Genomic DNA, 19663 nt, shown 5'->3' with positions numbered 1-19663 from the left:
CCCAATTAGTCGGTTTCAAGGGGGCCCCCGCTGGCGGCCCCGCCCTCTCCTCAGCCCCCCTCAAAAGGGATCCTTGAAACCGCCCCGTCGAGCTTTGCACCATCCCAAAATGTGCTCTCGGCCAATCAGATTTAAACTGGAGGACCAGCCCCGAGGGCTGGATTGGTCGACCACAACATAATGAGATCAGAAACCAGATGCCAAGAAAACTCTACCCCCTCCTCCTGCTTTTTTAAAGAGACAAGCTATTATTATATTAGGAGCTGTTTGCTCAGTCCGCGATTTCTTCGGAGTCGCCCAGGCAAGATCCGGAGACACGTTTTCCCAAAGTGGTGTCCGATTCAGGCAACTCAAGCCTGATCTGTGGCCCTGGAGCCCAAGCCCTCTTAGGTACACGAGCTCTTTGCTCCTGCCCCTGCTCGCCGCCCCTTCCCCCCCCCCCTTTTCAGTACGGTTTATAAAACCAAGTGAAAAATCTCGTTTAAAAAAAAAATATATATATATACACAGAAATGTGTGCATGCTTTTAAAGCACGTAAGCAGATAGCTTGCAAAGACGTCTCTCAACCCTTCTCAGAGAGTCGAGGTAAAAGTGTCACTTCACCCTAAATAAGGACTCCTAGAAGTTTTCCTTGCCCCTCCCCCTACACACACCCTAAAGTAACCCTCTGAAAAATGAGAGCCTGTCTCTTTAAGAGGCTCTTAAAGGGGCCGGGACTCCGGGGTGTAATTGCCCCATAGCGAGCACAAAGGAGCCCATTATGGTTCTTTGTGTTTAGTGGCACCTCAAAGTGAGAAAATTCAGGAACTCAGAGGCCAGGCTGCAGGGCTGGGGCGGGGGTTGGGGGGTGAGGTGAAGGAGAAAGGCCCAGAGCTGAGGTTTCAATCCACCCCGTTTCCGAGGAAAATCTTAATTATGCAAAGTAAAGTTTAGTTGCCATAAGGAGGAGGTCTTAATCGAAAGTTAATGGCGGGGGTGATGGGCAGTTTTGAGTAAAGAAACGACTCTCTTAGGTCTGACGAATGTTTTGGGGAATTTGCCTTCTCCCTCCCCATTCCCGCTCCGCCTCCTAAAAGCTTCCAGATTTGATCTCCTGGGAGAAAAGGGAGTTTTACCCAAACTTTAAGTGATTCCACACCAGAAAGATGGTGTGTGTGGCTGGAGAGACGGAGGAGGCTAGGGTTGTGGTAGAGAATTTCTCCTCTCATTTCTCACCTGGCTGAGGGGTGAGGTAAGGTGGCCCGAAGAAATGCGTCCCCCGCCCCCATCACACTAGTATTGTAACTCTGAGGTCTGGAGAGGGGAGGGAATTTGCATGGGAATCTGTGTCTGGTACCGGATGATGGATCAATTATTTCTGTTGTCTCTCTGGAGAGAAAGAGGAGGAGAACTTGAAAAGAAGAAAGACGATTGAGTTTAGAAAGCCGCTTTTGCTTCTCAGTATGGGCCAAATCCTCCCAGCTGGGGAAGCTGCTTCCTGCGCGCATCTTGGATTGGGCTGTATTCAGAAAGGCAGAACAGCAACTTACAGGAGAGAAGAGGATACGATGAACCTGGCCTCACAGGGCTAAAAAAAGAAGTTTTGTTAGGGTTTTTTGTCTTTTGTTTTTTAGGGTGTTTTTTGTTTTGTTTTGTTTTGTTTTGTTTTTTGACTAGATGAATCATTGTAGATTTTCAGCAGCTCAAAAGTCGATGTTGAGGCAGGAGAATTACCAGACATTCCTGGCTGGCCTTAACTGGCTGCAATATGACAATGAAAGAAAGAAGAAAGAAAATAAACAAATATTCAAGTTCTTTACAACTTAAAAATGCTCTTTATTGGAATTTATTAAAGAGCTTCACAGTATATAGACTAGGATGGCCTCGAATTCTCAAGATCTGCCTTCTTCTAGATGTACTGTGATCTAAGGCACGTGCCACCACCCTCAACGTCCTTATTGGAGTCTTGAATACATTTTCTTTCCCTCTCTTCTTAAGAAGAACGTGTTCTGGGCTTACTCAAAGGGTAAGAGTGGACCTGGGCTGGATTCCCAGAATCCACTTAGTGAATCATGAACCATGGTAACTCCAGTTCTGGGGCATCAGACACCCTCTTCTGGCCTCCCTGGATACTATGTAAGTGTGATACACATACAGGCAAGCAAAACACCAGTACACAAAAAATAAATAAAACATAATAATTTAAAAAGAAAACAATAAGACAGAGTTCCTGTACTTCACAGTCTAGTATGAAATTGAGAACAAATCTCTGGTGTAAGTTATACATCTTTGATTTCCATCCAGGACAAACTTATTTCCAGACCAAGGGTAGCCTGACAGACAGTTATCCCTTGGACCACTTCAAATCAGAGGGATGGAGTTGGGAAACGGAAATAAAGGACCTTTTTCGTGCAGCCAGACAATTTTTCATTCCTTCAACCAGCTCTTCTCCAGTGCTTTTCTCTCTGTCTCTTTCCCTCCTCCCTTCTCTGCTGAGGCTCAAACTCAGGATCTGGAGAATGCCCTTCCACATATGGGATTTCTGGTTTCAGAACAACATACTTGCTTGGGGGCTGAGAGGAAAATGCAGCTTCCTGGCTTTTCTTCGCGCTGGTCTTAAACTCCTTTTACAGTGAGAACCATGTGCAGGTTCACTCCAAAATGGCAGAATGCTTTGCAGGGCTGCTGAGATGGCTCAGTGGCTCAGGGCACTGGCTGCCAAGCCTGAGGGACCTACATAGAGGAAAAAAAGAAGTGAATGCCACAAGTGGTTCTTGGACTTCCATACATGCTCTCACATACAACATAAATAGATATGATTTTTAAAACTTAAAAAAGGGCTGGGTAATGGTGGCTCGTGACGTTAATCCCAGCACTTGGGAGGCAGAGGTAGCTGATCTCTATGAGTTTGAGATATATATATATATATACATATATATATATATATATATATTTGGAGGGGGGTGTTTCAGGGCAGCTAAGACTACATACTGAAACAATGTCTCAAAAAAATCTAGGGGGGCTGGAGAGATGGCTCAGTGGTTAAGAGCACTGGCTACTCTTCCAGAGGTCCTGAGTTCAATTCCCAGCAACCACGTGGTGGCTCACAACCATCTGTAATGGGATCTGATGCCCTCTTCTGGTGTGTCTGAAGACAGCTACAGTGTATTCATATATAATAAATCTTTTTTAATAAAGAAATCTAAAGAGAGTATTTTAAAAATAGGGACCGGAGAGATGGCTCAGCAATTAAGAGAATTGAGAACTAGCTGTTCTTATAAAAAACCCAGATATGGTTCTTAGCATCCACAGGCAGCTCACAAAACATCTATAACTCCAGTTCCAGATCTGATGCCCTCTTCTGACCTCCTTGGGTACCAGTCACAAACATGGTACACAGACATACATGCAAGCAAAACATCCGTACACACAAAAACTTTTAAATTACTTTTAAAAATAAATTACATAATCATAGCTACATTAATTATTCACTTAAATATCATGAGAGATCACTTATTGGGTGTTTAATAAGCTATATGTGTTCACCTGAATAGAAGGTATTGATTTGTGTTTATAAACAAACAATCGATATCAAGTTTATATAGTAAGAACAAGACCTGAAAATCTTTTTAAAGATTTATTTTGGGCTGGGAAACACTGGCTACTCTTCCAGAGATCGTGAGTTCAATTCCCAGCAACCACATGGTGGCTCATGACCATCTGTAATGGGATCTGATGCCCTCTTCTTCATGTAGACATCCATGCAAATAGAGTACTCATGTAAATAAAATGCATAAGTAAAGATTTGCTTATTTTTATTTTTAATTAATTATATGTATGTTTCTCTGTGAGTACATACAATTATGACTGCAAGTACCCTTGGAGTCCAGAAGAGGGTGCTAGAGGTACTGGAGCCGGACTTACCTGCAGTTGTGAGCCACCTGATGGGAATGTTGCGAACCTCTGCTAGAGCAGCACTTTCTCTTAACCGCTGAGCCGCTGAGCAGTCAGGCTTGGCTGGTCATGATGGCACCCACCTTTAGTCTCAGCACTTGAGAGGCAGCGGCAGGCAGATCTTTTTAAAGCCAGGATGATTTACACATAATAAGTTTCAGGACAGCAAGAGCAAATAGTAAGCGTCTGTCTCAAAACAAACAAACAAACAAACCCCAAAACTAAAATCAAGTATGCTTGGATGGCTTGTTTCTTTTAAATGTGGTGCCAGGGTCTAAATTCAGGGTCTTATACATTCTAGATAAGTGCTCTACCACTAGGCTATATTCCCAGTCCTGTTTTTTTAATACCTATATATTTACATATATAGATATTTTTTTTTATTGGTTTTCATTTTTGTTTGTTGGTTTTAGACAGGATCTTATTGTGTAACACTGGCTGGCCTAGAACTCCATATGTCAACCGGGTCTGCCTCTCCCTCCTGAGAGGTAGGATTAAAAGTGCCATCACACCAAGCTGAGCGAAGGAGGCTCTGAGTAAGCACCTTGCCCACCCGCCAGGTCTGAGGGTCAGGGCACGGCACACTGCAGAATCTAGCAAAGGAAGCAGGTTACACTTACGTTGTAGGTCATGTATTTGGGCAGCTTTGAGGGACATAACTGGGATCCATTGATCTAAACCTATGGTGGATTGCAAGGGACCAGGTAAGGCACAGAAAGACAAGTCCGACATGGTCTCATTGAAACATTGTTAAAGAGTTCACTTCACACTGAGCCAATTTATCCTCAGTTACATGGAAAGTTGGAGACCAGTTTGAGCTACATAAAACCCTATCAAGAAGAAGAAGAAGAAGAAGAAGAAGAAGAAGAAGAAGAAGAAGAAGAAGAAGAAGAAGAAGAAGAAGAAGAAGAGGGGGAGGAGGAGGAGGAAGAGGAAGAGGAAGAGGAAGAGGAAGAGGAAGGAAGAGAGTATTCACCTACCATACAATAGACAGTGGATTCCATCTCTAGCACTCTCTAAGATGGGATATCTCTGTGTAGCCCTGGCTGTTCTGGAACTTGCAGACCAGGCTGGCCTCAAACTCAGAGATCCTCCTGCTTTCGCCTCCTGAGTGCTGGGATTAAAGGCATACACTATCACTGGGCAGCACAAAGTTGATTTTGATAGAAATAGAAACCGTAAACCAAGTTTAAAGGTCCCCAACACAAAGAAACGACCAATGTTTAAAGAAACGGAAACGTCTGTTATCTTTTATTACAGATTATATTCAAGTACCATACAGTCACACTATATCCCATAATACCCACTACGCCAATCTTTTGTTTTAAAATCTCACCAAGAGAGGGTAAGGGTGTGAACAGAGATGATGGGATGGGAGAGGCAGGAAGAAAGGAGGGAAGAGATGCAGAGCATGGACCAGCTCAGCACCTAAAGGAGAGGCCTGTAGGCAGATGGATTTTGAAGCCCAGTAGCCAGTGGGAGCTCGCTAGCCTAGGATGGGGAGCTATGAGCGTCAAGACCATCTAGAAAACACTGAACAGGAAGGCTAAGAGTTGTCTTGAGATGCCAACCTTTAAGGGCCAAGAAGGGAGACTGAGGAAGAATCGGGCCAGGGCAGATTCTAGACAAGAGAATGCCACAGGGCTTATTTTTCCTGATCTGGGAACCTCAGTTCAGAAGTTTTATTTATCTTGTTTCAGTTGTGAAATGGTACATAGGTTTCCCTTGACCTGGTGCTAGGCTAAAAGCTTGCTTAATATGCGATGCTATTTGTTAAATTACATTTATTTATTTATTTATTTATTTAGCAGGTGCCTGTGCCGCGGTGTGCATGTGGAGATCAGAGGACAACTTCTAGGGGTCAGGTCTCTCCTTTCACCATGTGAGGTCCCAGGATTAGCCTCAATCACATAGTAAGTTAATAGAAGCTAGCCTGAGTTACATGTGACCTTATTTCAAAAAAAAAATCAAGTATGATGGCACATGCCTATAATCCCAGCACATGGCGGGCAGAGGGTGGACTATCTCTGAGAGTTGGAGGCTACCCTGATCTGCAAAGTGAGTTCCAGGCCTAATAATAAACAAAATTTTTAAAAAAGAGAAAGAATTCTAAAACCACAGGTTGATGTTAGCAGGCCTATAAGAATACTGTTTTTTGGATTTCTGGAACTGATGAAGCTCAAAGCCTCCCAGAGGAGCGTAAGGGCTTGTGTGTCATACATAGCTAAGTGAAAGACAGCCTACCAGTGGTAGCTTACATACCAAGCATGCTCAAAAGACAGCATAGGGAATGCCCAGCTAGGGAACCCTGAGAGGTGCTGCCCTGGGCCCTCTCTTTCTCTCTGAAGTACTTGCTTCACCCATTCCCTTAACCCCTAACACCAGCTTCTTCTTTGCAGAGAAGCCAGCAGTTCTTCTAAAGGACCTAGGTTCAATTTCCAGCTACCACATGGCAGCTCACAACTGTGTAGAACTAACTCCAGTTTCAGAGGATCTAACCCTCACACTCACCAACGCACATTAGAAAAAAGAAGGAAAGAAAGAAAGAAAGAAAGAAAGAAAGAAAGAAAGAAAGAAAGAAAGAAAGGAAGGAAGGAAGGAAGGAAGGAAGGAAGGAAGGAAGGAAGAGACTGAGCTTAGCTGGTAGAGTGCTGGGCTAGCATGTGCAAAGGCCTGAGTTTCAATCAGGAGTGATGCTTCCTGCCTGTAATCCCAACGCATCAGGAAGCTGAGGCAAGAGGATCAGTGAGTCATCCTCGTCTACATGTGGAGTTTGAGGCTATCTTGGCTACATAAAACCTTGTCAAGGGGCTGGAGAGCTGGATCCATGGCAGAGCTTTTCCAGAGGACCTAGGTTTACTTCTCAGTACACACACGGGAGCTCACAACCACCTGTAACGATAGGTCCAGGGAATCTGACAGCCTCTTCTGGTCTCCACAAGGCAGGCAGAATACCCATACACATAAAATAAAATAAGTTAATTAAAAAGCCCTGCAAAAAAAGAAAGAAAGAAAAGAAATAATAAAGACAGAAACCTGCTATAGAATAATCAAAAACCTAGGTTCCGGGCATCTACTTCCTGTTCTCTGGGGTCCTCAGTGCCTGACACCCCAGCACTGACAAAATCCAAGGCTGTTTAGCCCGTCATCTCTCCAGCACCTACCCCTATGTTTCTGGAAAGCAAAGTGGGCTATAAAAGGATTAAACAGATATTACAGAGAATCTATTAATTAAGGGCTTTAATTAGTTCGAGCCCTCGCCTGAGCAACAAGCGTGGGTGGCTCAGGGCAGACTGGGAAAAAGGAGGCTCAGGCATCTATGCTGGGTTTGGTCGAGTCTACTTCTTACATTGAAAAACTTAGGGGTCATGGTAATAAATGCATCAAGCATTCTGTCTCGCAGAAGCTTCTAGAACCTCACCAAGAGGACTGGAAAGGGGAAACCTGAGTTGTAGGTTGTAGATTTGGAAGAGTCCTGAGAGGAATTTTGTGGATCCCCGCTGGGAAGGCTGGCTTTTCACTTTGGGGCTCCCCCTACGTCACTACGCTTCCATTTGGGAGGGGCCATCTCCTAATTCACTCTGCTGCGGCCTCTCCTTCTCTCCCTCCTTTCTCCCAGGATTTCTCCCCTTTGCCTCCAGGCAGGGGGTCACCTCGCCCCCTCCCCTCTCTCTTTCCTGTAACTTAAGCCGTTGTTGGGAGTTGGAGGAGCTGGGCGGGTTTGAGAGGAGGCCCCACTGCTTTTTCAGGGTGGAATTGAAACCATGGAGCTGAGCTTGTGGGGTAACACAGAGGGGGGAGGGGGGAGAGAAATCAAAGCCGCGGCTGCAGCTCCATCTGGAAAGCCAACTTTGATTTACTAGCAAGGACCTGGCTCTCCCACCACCTCACCCTTCCCACTCCCCCTCCTCCCCTTGACTGGGCTTTGTGGGGATAACTGGGGGATGGGAACTGGCCTCTTTCCCCAGCATGAAAGCCACCTCTTGTGGGAGGACTCTCCGGCAGGATCAGGCCTGGGGGGGCCTGAACGTCTTGCCCAGCTGCACACACTTCCTAAGGTGGCCCAGCATCGCAGGAACTGGGTAAGGTGTATAAGATCCTTAGCCCGGGCAGTTTCATCCCTGGCTGGCTGCCTGAGCTAACTCCTGTCTCTGAGATCCGGGGTTGGGGGACACTACATGGAGATCTGTGAATATTTTCTGGTTATTTATCTATGGCCTATGGTCCCTCTAAACTGATGTTAAGAACCAAGATAAGAAGATAACAAGGATGAGGATGAAAACTACTCCTTTAGGTAAAGTGCTTACCATCCAAGCACACATGTAAAACACCAGATGCAGCCTGAGGGTGAGGACGGTGCAGGGTTCCTTGCTGGGCATCCAGTCAAGCTAAATTTGTGAGCTCTGGGTTCAGTGAGAGATCCTCTCCCAAAAAAACTAAGGTGCCTTGATTTGAAACTTAGGACCCTGCATGGTGAATGGAGAAGACTGATCCCTGTAAGTATCCTCTGCCTCTGCTTCTGCTCATGCGCACAAAATAAACGGGGTGTGTGTGTGTCTCCTGGGTGCTTGGACTAAGGGCATGTGCCACCACACCCAGTAAATCTGTAATAAATATTACAAAGTTAGTTTTGTGCCAAGTGATGGTGGCACACACCTTTAATCCTCTTAGTACTTGGGAGGGAGAGGTAGGTAGATCTCTGCGAATTCAAGGCTAGCCTGGTCTACAGAGCTAGTTCTGGGAAGCCAAGACTACACAAAGAAACTCTGTCTCAAAAAGTTTTTTATAATATTAATATTCAAAATAATTTTAAATATAATTTTTGCTCTTTAAAATATTTGTATTACATTTATTTATTCTTTTGTGGGTAGGGCATATTCTTGTGGAAGTGTGAACACATCTACTCATTCCATATAGGGACTGACAGTAGATACCACCAAAGTCCAGCTTGGTAAGCCAATGAGTTTTATTGTGATTACTTACAGAAGTATGGGTGGAGGGTTACTCACAGTAGCAGAAATCACTCAGAGACAGCTGCATCACCAAAAGCTTACCCCAGCATGGATGACAGGCACAGAATCCAGAAACCTAGCACTCACTGCACAATTTTGCAAGCAGCTTAGGAGGTTGGAGAGTCCCCTCCAGGCAGTTCAGCTGTTCTCAGAGTGTCTCTCTGGCTGTTTTATTTCTTATATAACCTTAGAGAGACAAGAGCCTAGTGAATCTGGTTAGTTTCAGGGACTTCCTAAAGCTTTTGAGTTGTTTGTTTCCTTAGTTTTGTAGGGCTTCCGTGCAGGCTAGCATGTTTTCTCTAGAAGGAAATTGCTATGTAACACCACAGCGGGCAGCAAGCCTGTGTAGGTCACAGGACAAATTGCAGGAGTTGTCTCTCTCCCTTCATTTGGTACTCGGGATGGAATTCAGGATGTGATGTTTGACAGCAGATGCATTTGCCTGCTGAGCCCATAAAACTTTTTTTCTTTTCTGTTTTCTTTCTTTCTTTCTTTCTTTCTTTCTTTCTTTCTTTCTTTCTTTTTTTTTTTTTTTTCGAGACAGGGTTTCTGTGGATAGTCCTGGCTGTCCTGGAACTCACTCTATAGACCAGGCTGGGCTCAAACTCAGAAATCTGCCTGCCTCTGCCTCCCAAGTGCTGGGATTAAAGGTGTGTACCACCACTGCCTGGCAGCTTTTTAAATACGTAAACGAGGTGGAGAGCTATGGAGGAAGGCCCTGCACGTCCACCTCTGGCTTCATCATGCACGCATGTGCAATGTATTCTGCACAGACACTAACTAGAAGAAGGATTGTGTCCAGACGCTTACACACATACCCACCACATAACACAAGCACTGCAAGTATTTTTGCAGATTCTTAGTTCAATGTGAATTATGGAGGATACTGGGTTCCAGTGGGAACACAAAGCCATTTCGGGTGGAGCTATGACCCTCTCTCTCCCCTCTCTCTCTCAGTCACTTCTTCCCCCACACCTACCCTCTCTCATCACAGACTTAACCCCCTGAAGGATTTAGACACTCTCTAGCCAAGGCTCTGCCATGGACGTAGGATCTCAAAGATATCCAACCTGAGCAGAATAGTGAATCCTTACTTGAGGAGATGTTTGTGATGGCTTGTAGCTCCAGTTGGACCTTCTCAGTGGGACATGGCAGGAGGGTCCAGCCCCAGACGCTTGTATTCTAGGCAGCACCTTCACATCACCAGTATTTGTTGTAGAGTTTGTCATACAACCTTAAGACAAGTGAGAAGAACTAATTGAGCATGCCCTCAATACAAACACAACTGTTCTTGTTGAGACAGTTTCATATATCCCAGACTGGCCTTGAACTCGCTAGGTAGCCAAGGATGGCCTCAAATGTCTCATTCTCTTGCCTTTACTTCTCAAGTGCCACTGTACCCAGGTCAAATAGAACTTTTTTAGAGCTCAGCTGCTCCCTTAGAACTCCTGGAGTCTTCTGACATTAGAATCGTGGGAGAAGATCAGGTGTCATCTCTTAGCCCTGTCTGCTGATCCACACTTACAATCTCTGAATAACTCTGATACACATTCTGGACTTCTCTGCTTCCCAGTCTACCAGAGTGATCGTAGCCCTGGTTACTCTTGACTGAGGCCCAGTTCAGTTCTGTTCTATATTCAAGGCCCTTCAGCAACCAACCACAACGATTGTCCACTGCAACCACACATTCAGCATTGTGGTGGACAAGCATCTGTTCCACATTGCTCCAGCACTGCAGCTTTTGGAACAGAAGAAGCGTCATCCTCTGGCCTCTCTTATAGTTTGGGTTCCAGACTCCAGATGTATTTGAGGAAAAAGACAGAGACAATCTAGGCAGTCATGAGCCAGACCCAGTAAAACGCTGAACATCTGGAGACCCTGGTCACCTAGACAAGCTCCTGTGGCATCTTTAACTGATGTTCAACAAGATCACAGGCCGCAGCTTGGAAATCCTCAGATAACTGTATTAGCTAATGATAGAATTCTGTTGCAAAAGTAATCAGTTACCTTGTGAAACAGAAGAAAAGTCAGCCTTCACCACCTATCCCAATATTTTTTTTCTTATTAATATTTATTTATTTATTTATTTTTGTTTTTGTTTTCGAGACAGGGTTTCTCTGTGTAGCCCTGGCTGTCCTGGAACTCGATCTGTAGACCAGGCTGGCCTCAAACTTAGAGACATGCCTGCTTCTGTCTCCTAAGTGCCGGGATTAAAGGCGTGCACCACCACCACCCTCTTTTAAAAATTTTTTACTTTTATCTGTTTGTGTATGTATGTCTCTGTTTGTGTGTGCTGTGTGCATGCAGATCACCATAAAAGCCAGCTGAGGCACCAGATTCCCTGGAGCTGAAGTTCCAGGTGGTTGTGAGCCTCCCATTTTGGGTTCTAGGCAGCAAACTCAGGTCCTCCGAAAGAACAACTGTTCTTAACCATGGAGCCATCTCTCCAGTACCCTGATATTAATGGGGTTTGTTTGTTTGTTGTTTTGGTTTCTTCTTTTGTTTTTTACTTTAAGATAGGTTTTCCCTGTGTAGCCCTGGCTAGTCTGGAACTCACTATGGAAATCAAGCTGGCCTATCCACCTGCTTCTTCCCTCTGCTGCCGGGATGAAAGGCGTGTGCTGCTGAATCTGGTGACACAGGTTTCTTGGTTTTGTAGCCATTTAGAAGCACAGCCCTGGCCGGGCGGTGGTGACGGTGGTGACGCACGCCTTTAATCCCAGCACTTGGGAGGCAGAGGCAGGCGGATTTCTGAGTTTGAGGCCAGCCTGGTCTACAGAGTGAGTTCCAGGACAGCCAGGGCTCCACAGAGAAACCCTATCTCAAAAAACAAACAAACAAACAAAAAAAGAAAAACAAAACAAACAAACAAACAAAAAGAAGCACAGCCCTTCCTTGGACAGTATCTACTCTTGGACCCATCCTGTTTCAAAAGTTCTCTCACTTTCTAATAAACAGGTTGGCTCCCTGCTCTGTTTCTGCACTTTGTGGGCTCTCTTCTTCGTTACCTTCAGGACATGGTCCTGGGGTCACAGACCACAGCTGTAGTAACCATTACAGCTGGAGGGGGCTTGTCCAGGAGTCCACAGAACATCCACAAAACATAAGCAACTCAGAGCCAAAGTCTGCCCTTGCTTCTTCTCCTTTGGGATGTATGCTTAAGAATGTGGTGTCATCGGGCTGGTGAGATGGCTCAGAGGTTAAGAGCACTGACTGCTCTTCCAGAGGTCATGAGTTCAAATCCCAGCAACCACATGGTGGCTCACAACCATCTGTAATGATATCTGATGCCCTGTTGTGGGTGTGTGAAAATAGCTACAGTTTACTTACATGTAATAAACAAATAAAAATTTAAAAAAATTAAAAAAAAAAAAAAAAAGAATGTGGTGTCATGGCTCATGGCTCATTCCTTTAATCCCAGAGGTAGAGGCAGAGACAGATGGATATCCCTGAGTTGGAGACCAGTCTGGTCTACATAGTGAGATTCAGGACAACCTGGGCTATGGTAGGCAGACCCTGTCTCAAAACAAAAAGAAAAAGAAAAAGAAAAACAAAAGAAAAAGAAAAAAAGAAAAAGGAAAAAAAGAAAAGAGAAAGAGAAAAAGAAAAAAGAAAAGAACAGAAGTTGGCCCACTTTGACCTCCAGATCCTAAAGAAAACAAACAAACAAAGAATAAATGATGGTGTTTTTCTGTCTTCAAGCTTGGCCAGAATACCAGAATACCAGACAGAAAATGGAGAGATATGCCCCCCAGAGAGAAATATTAATTATCACACAACTTGTTTTTCTAGGAGGACGGAAATGGTCTGACCTTCCTTGTGTGCAAAGAGAGATAAACCTGATTTATGTAAACAATGCCACATGGGGGCCTGAAGAGATGGCTCATCAGGTAGACGTGCTTCATAATGTAGAGGACCTAGGTTTGACTGCCAGCACCCACATGATGCTGGCTCCCAGCCAGTTCTAGGAAATCTGATGCCCTCTTTTGACCTCCAGCAGACATGCACATAGAACACATACATACATGCAGGTAAAATACTTATACACATATAATAAAATAAATCAGACTGGAGTGATGGCTCAGCAGTTTAGGATCACTGGCTGCTCTTCCAGAGGTCCTGAGTTCAATTCCCAGCAACCACATGGTGACTCACAACCATCTATGATGTGATCTGATGCCCTCTTCTGGCATGCAGGTGTACATGCAGGTAAGTACTCATAGACATAAAAATAAGTAAACCTTTTTTTAATTAATTAATTAATTTATTTTATTTTATTGGTGAGTACACTGTAGCTGTCTTCAGACACACCAGAAGAGGGCATCAGATCACATCATAGATGGTTGTGAGCCACCATGTGGTTGCTGGGATTTGAACTCAGGACCTCTGGAAGATCAGTCAGTGCTCTTAACCGCTGAGCCATCTCTCCAGCCCCATAAGTAAACCTTAAAAAAATAAAATAGATCAAAAAACAATATTTTAAGCTACATGGAAGCCAGGAGAGAAGTCAGATGGTAGAAGAACTTCCTGCTGTAGCAGAGAGTCCGAGTGTCATTCCCAGTACCCACATGGCAGCTCACAACTGGACTCTAGCTCCAGGAGATGTGATACCCTCTTCTAGTCTCTGTGGGCACCAGGAACACACATGGTATACATACATATATTCAGAGAAAATACTCAGGCTCAGAAAATAAAAAATAGGGGCTGAAGAGATGGCTCAGTGGTTAAGAGCACTGAGTGCTCTTCCAGAGGTCCCGAGTTCAGTTCCCAGCAACCACATGGTGGCTCACAACCATCTGTAATGGGATCTGATGCCCTCTTCTGGTGTCTGAAGACAGCTACAGGGTGCTCATAGACAAAGCAAATAAATAAATCTTTTTTAAAAAATAAAAATAGACACAGAGAAATTGTCTCAAAAAAAGAAAAGAAAAAGAAAAATAGATCTTTAAACAAACAAACAAACAAACAGCCACTGGGTTCATGAATCCTAGCTCTGATTCTGACTCAACCCCAAAGCCTTTAAACATGTTCCATCAGGAGAAAACGTGTGCCGTAGAAGAGAAAAAACCTCCATTTAGGAAGGAGAAACCTACAGTGTCTCCCTCCTGCCCACCCTATCCAGGGGTACCAAAAGTCCAGACTCCCCTTACCCTCTCTTTTGCCCTTGATAGAGGTGTACCTAGGACCTGACAGAAGATGCAACTGGGTCCATATTTTCTTTTCCCTCCATGACTGAAGGCAAATGAAAACTGATCTGAGTAAATTCTCAAGACTCCTGATTAATAGATATTTCCTGGGGATTGGCCCAATCCTATGATTTGACATGAAAAGACGCACCAATGTTTAACCGAACCTTAACAACTACAGCAGACCACAACTGCGAAACTGTAGGGGCATCGAATGTACAAGGTAAGTTCTGCGGGAGACTGCCATTAATGGCTCAGGAAGAGAATTGACCCCCTACTGATGGCAGGCAGTCCCCATGAGTAACCCTGAATGGGATTGTCTCCTGGGGAGACTCAGACAAAAGCATTTCTTAGTACATCTTAGAAGGCTGAAAAAGAACCTACACTAAACCCTTCAATTACTCTGAGCTCTCTCAAGTTGTGCAAGAAGCAGAGACTCCTACAGCCTTCCTAGAGCAACCCAGGGAGGCCCTGATTAAACAGATCACCTCTGATCCTGAGTCAAAAGAATTCCTCCTCCTCCTCTTCCTCTTCCTCCTCCTCCTCCTCCTCCTCTTCCTCCTCCTCCTCCTCTTCTTCCCCCCCACCCCTCTCTTTTCTATTTGAAATTTAAAGCCAGACCAGTGGTGGCACATGCCTTTAATTCTAACACCTGGGGAGGCAGAGGTAGGCGGATCTCTGGATCTCTGAGTTCGAGGCCAGACTGGTCTCCAGAGCAAGTTCCAGGACAGCCAGAGATATGAAGAAAAACCCTATCTTGAAAAACAAAAACAGCCAGGCTATACAGAGAAACACTGTCTCAAAACCACCACCACCACCACCCCCAAAAAATAAAAGAAAAACAAACAAAGATATATTTGTTATTGGGTGTACATGTGTGTGCTTATATGAGTTCATGTGTACCATATACGTGCAAGTGTGTCATTTCCTGTAGCAGGATATTTCCCCAGACACTGGGGTAACTAATGGTTGTGAGCTACCATGTGGGGCTGGGAACAAGCCCAAGTCTGATGCAGATAAGGGCTCCAAACTGCTGAGCCTTCTCTCTACCCCCAAGGGACTCTTGATTTTGATATATCACTTCAGGCTACCCTGGACATCAGGCAAGAGATCCCCTAGGGCCTAATGATATCTTATAAGATTTTAAATATAAGATCATTTTTATGTATGGGTGTTTTGTCTGTAAGTATATATATATATGTACCAGGTGTGTGCAGTGCTCACAGAACCTGTCAGACCCCCTGGGAAGGGATTTATGGTTATAAGCTACCATATGGGTGCTAGAAGTCAAACCTAGTCCTCTGAAAGAACAACCAATTCTCCTAACCACTGAGCCATCTCTCCAGCCCCCTAAAGATTTTTTTTTTTTTTTTATGTGTATGGTATTTAGTCTGTTCACCACCTGTGTGTAGTGCCATCGGAGGCCAGAAGAGAGCTCTGGATCCATTGGAAACAGAATTAAAAACAGTTATAAGAAACCATATAAGTGCTGGGAATTGAACCCTGGTCCTTCAGAAGAACAGCAACTAACTGCTGAACCATCTTTCCAATCCCTATGCTAGACAATCTTCTCAGCAGTGCCACCGACTTAGTCTACAATCAAGACAAAGAGGAAACCAAGGAAAGGGTCACAAATCGAGACAATGCTGAATGTCGAAGGAAAAACTTTTCAGAAGGCAGTGTCTGTAATGGTTTGTATATGCTTGGCCCAGGAAGTGGCATTAATAGAAGGTGTGGCCTTGTCTGAGTGGGTGTGGACTTGTTTGAGTAGGTGTATCACTGTGGGCATGGGCTTTTTTTTTTCTTTTTTCTTTTTTCTTTTTTTTTTTTTCGGTTTTTTGAGACAGGGTTTCTCTGTGTAGCCCTGGCTGTCCTGGAACTCACTCTGTAAACCAGGCTGGCCTCGAACTCAAAATCCGCCTGTCTCTGCCTCCCAAGGGCTGGGATTAAAGGCGTACGCCACCACTGCCCGGCAGGCTTTTTTTTTTTATAGTAATTTATTATTATTATTATCACTATTATTTAATCTTTTTTACAGTCCAGTTGCTATTGCCACCCCCCCTCAACTCCCGGTCTGCCCTCTGACTGGTCATGGGCTTTAAGACCCTCGTCCTAGCTGCCTGGAAGTCAGTTTTTCTCCAAGTGGCCTTCAGATGAAGATGTAGAACTCTCAGCTCCTCCTGCACCATGCCTGCCTGGATGCTGCCATACTTCTGCCTTGATGATAATGGACTAAACCTCTGAACCTGTAAGCCAGCCCCAGTTAAATGTTGTTCTTATAAGAGTTGCCTTGGTCATGGTGTCTGGTCACAACAGTAAAGCCCTAAGACATGCCCAAAACGAAAGCAAAGCTTTCTACCTGTACTTATCCTAATTCTCTGCAGAACCATTGGAGAGCAGGTTGTCACCAGAGGCAAAGGCTCAGGGGGACAGAATGTAAGCCTACCCTACCAAGAATATTAGTCTACATTAGAATGTAAGTCTATTCCAACAAGAACAAGACTGAAGGGCCTAGGGTATCCTATGCTCCCTAGGATCCAACACCAAATGTCTTTTTGTAAATCCAGGGTAACAAGACAATAGAGGGATGACACAAATTTCTTAGTAGGTAGTGGTGCTATCAGTCATCCACTCTCACCCTGGTCCTCCTTCAACCAGTAGTAACTTTGTGATGAGCATCCCTGGAAAGTCCATGAGCCAATATTTTATCTGCTCTCTCAGTTTCAATGGGGAAAGTTTTCTTCTTCTATATGCCTTCCTGAGAGTATCAGGGAGCACTCTCCTGGAGGATCACCATTCCTGGGGATCACCATTCATGGAGATCACCATTCTTATGCCCCTGGGATAGGATCTCATTCTCCACTTAATGGAAACTAAACTCATTCCTAGGGTATGGGCAATCCACAGGGACAAGCTGGAAAGGCAGTTACAGCCTTGCCTACTAAAATCCATCAAAGAGGGCTGGAGAGATGGCCCAATGGTTAAGAGCGTCGACTGCTCTTCCAGAGGTCCTGAGTTCAATTCCCAGCAACCACATGGTAGCTCACAACCATCTGTAATAGGATCTGATGCCCTCTTCTGGTATGTCTGAAGATAGTGATACTGTAATCATATAAATGATAAAATAAATCTTTAAAAAAAAATCCACCAAAGAGGTTCTCCGCTAGTTCCTCCTCTGATGTGAGGAAATACTGGAGTTTATTTCATCCTACGGTTCCTGAGCCATAAAGTCCAACATGCAAGGAAGGCCCAACAACAGTTAGGGGAAAACAGGGCTGGAGCCGGAAGCTGGCTGAGAGATTGAACAGGAAGTGGAACAAGGCTATAAAACCTCAAACCTGCCAAGTAACTTACTTCCTCCAGCAAGGCTCCACCTAATAAAAGTTCCACAGCCTTCCCAAACAGTACAACAAGTTGGGGATCCAGTATTCAGATGCAAGGGCCTATGAGGGACACTTTTCATGCAAAACAGTTTCCTTTGTTTGGTAGGTTGGCTGGTTGGTTGGTTTTTAGAGAGAAAGTTTCTCTTTGTAGCCCTGGCTGTCCTGGAACTCACTCTGTAGAAGAGGCTGGTCTCGAACTCAGAGATCCTCTTGCCTCTGCCTCCTGAGTGCTGAGATCAAAGACATACAACACAACACTTGGCTGTTTGTTGCTTTGTGTGTGTGTGTGTGTGTGTGTGTGTTTGTTGTTGCTGGGGTTTTGTTGTTGGTTGTTGTTGTTTTCTTGTGACAGGGTTTCACTCTGTAACTCTGTTGTTGTGGCTGGCCTTGAATTCAACTCACAGAGATCTGGTTGCCTCTGCAAACAGTTTCGTTTTATTTCCCTACCAATGACAGCCTCCTTTAAACCAGACACAGCAGGGCTTCACCAAACATCAAAGCCAATGTAAAATGGTGGTTAGTGTGACGCTCCGCCTCGCCGATAAGGAGAACGCCACACTCAGGACTCTTCTGACAGCAGTTTATGGTTACAGCTCTTTTAGATGGTCGTGAGGCGAAGGACCTCGAGCCCCAGAACCCACGGCTTATATAGAGCCCTGGGAGGACGTGCCGCATGCTCATTGGCTCTTTAAATGTAGCCTAATTAACATACTAGTTTTCGCGCCTTGCGCAGGCGCACATTCAATCCCGGCTCCCTCAAGGAGCCGGCGCCATTTCGCGATGGCGAATGCGGCTCCCGACAGGTTAGTACTCCTAGTCCTGAAATTCAAAATCTAACAGAGTGGAGATTAGTCCAAGGCCTCAGACTTATTAACAAAGGTGAAGCACCACTTCACCCCTCCAGCCCTGATTTACACACTCTCCGAGCCCAGACCCCAAAGGACCAGAATGGTTGACTGCACTAGACTTACAGGATGCCCCTTTCTGTAAACCTTCTACCCTGTGTCCCAGTACCTGTTTGTCACTGAGGACCCAACCTCCCATGTTACCCAGCTCACCTGGATGATTCTGCCCCTGGGATTCAAGGACAGCCCCCACCTGTTTGACCAGGCCTTATCTAGGGACCCTCTTGACTTCCTGAACCCTCAAGCTAGGGTCCCCCAATATATGAATGATCCTTTGTGTCTCCACAGAAGACTCCCAGGAATGAACTGAGTTATTCCTCATCTGACAGGGGGCTATAAGGTTTCTAAAATAAAGTTCAGTTGTGCTAGCTGTCAATCAAATATTTCGTATTAGCCATCGCTAAAGAGAAAGGGATTCGGCAAGAACTGGGTACGATCTAGCTCTTCCCTTCCGTTACAAAAATAAAATAATAATAAAATAAACAACTTAGGGGACTTTTAGGGGGGATTACAGGATTCTTCAGCTCTGAATTCCAGTATATAGGGAATTTGCCTGGCAATAAAAGAAACCAGCCAATAAAAGAAACCCAGGCAAGAAAAACACAAACCCTCATCAGGGGGCCAGAAGGACTTAAGGCCTTCATAAGTAGGTATTCCTTGGAGCCCCAGCTGTGAGATTCCCAACTGGTAATGATTGTGTAACTGTAAGAAATGGCTTTGTGGGTTCACTCAACAGTCTACCTTAGCTGAGATGTAGAGCCCATGGCGAAAGCTAGCACCACGCCTGAAGCTGCTCTGTTAATTCCAGAGGCAGCTAAATCAACCTTGGAGAAGGACTGGAGTGTACTATCACCACGTCACATGGAAGAACTGCTTAAATCCGAAGGGGAGGGGCCGGCTAACTCATAACTGGTTCCTAGAACATCAGGCTTTACTCTTGGAAGGCTCAGCTGTGCAAATAAAAATCTGCTCCTTCCTTAACCCTCCTCTTAGAGGAAGATAAGTCCAAACATGGGGCTGGACAGATGGACAGCAGTGAGAGAGTTTGTTGCTCTTGCAGAGGACCTGGATGCAGTGCCCAGCACCCACATGGTGGATCACAACTGTCTGTGACTCCAGTCCCAGGAGAGCTGATGCCCTTTGCTGACCTCCACAAGCACCAGGCACCCACGGCATGTTGTGTGCATGCATACATGCAGCCAAAACTGTCACACACATAAAATAATAAATAAGTCTATCAGAG

This window comes from Grammomys surdaster, unplaced genomic scaffold (assembly GCF_004785775.1).
Source record: "Grammomys surdaster isolate TR1022 unplaced genomic scaffold, NIH_TR_1.0 371, whole genome shotgun sequence".
Classification (NCBI taxonomy): Eukaryota; Metazoa; Chordata; class Mammalia; order Rodentia; family Muridae; genus Grammomys; species Grammomys surdaster.
Note: the sequence above shows the minus strand (reverse complement) of the source record.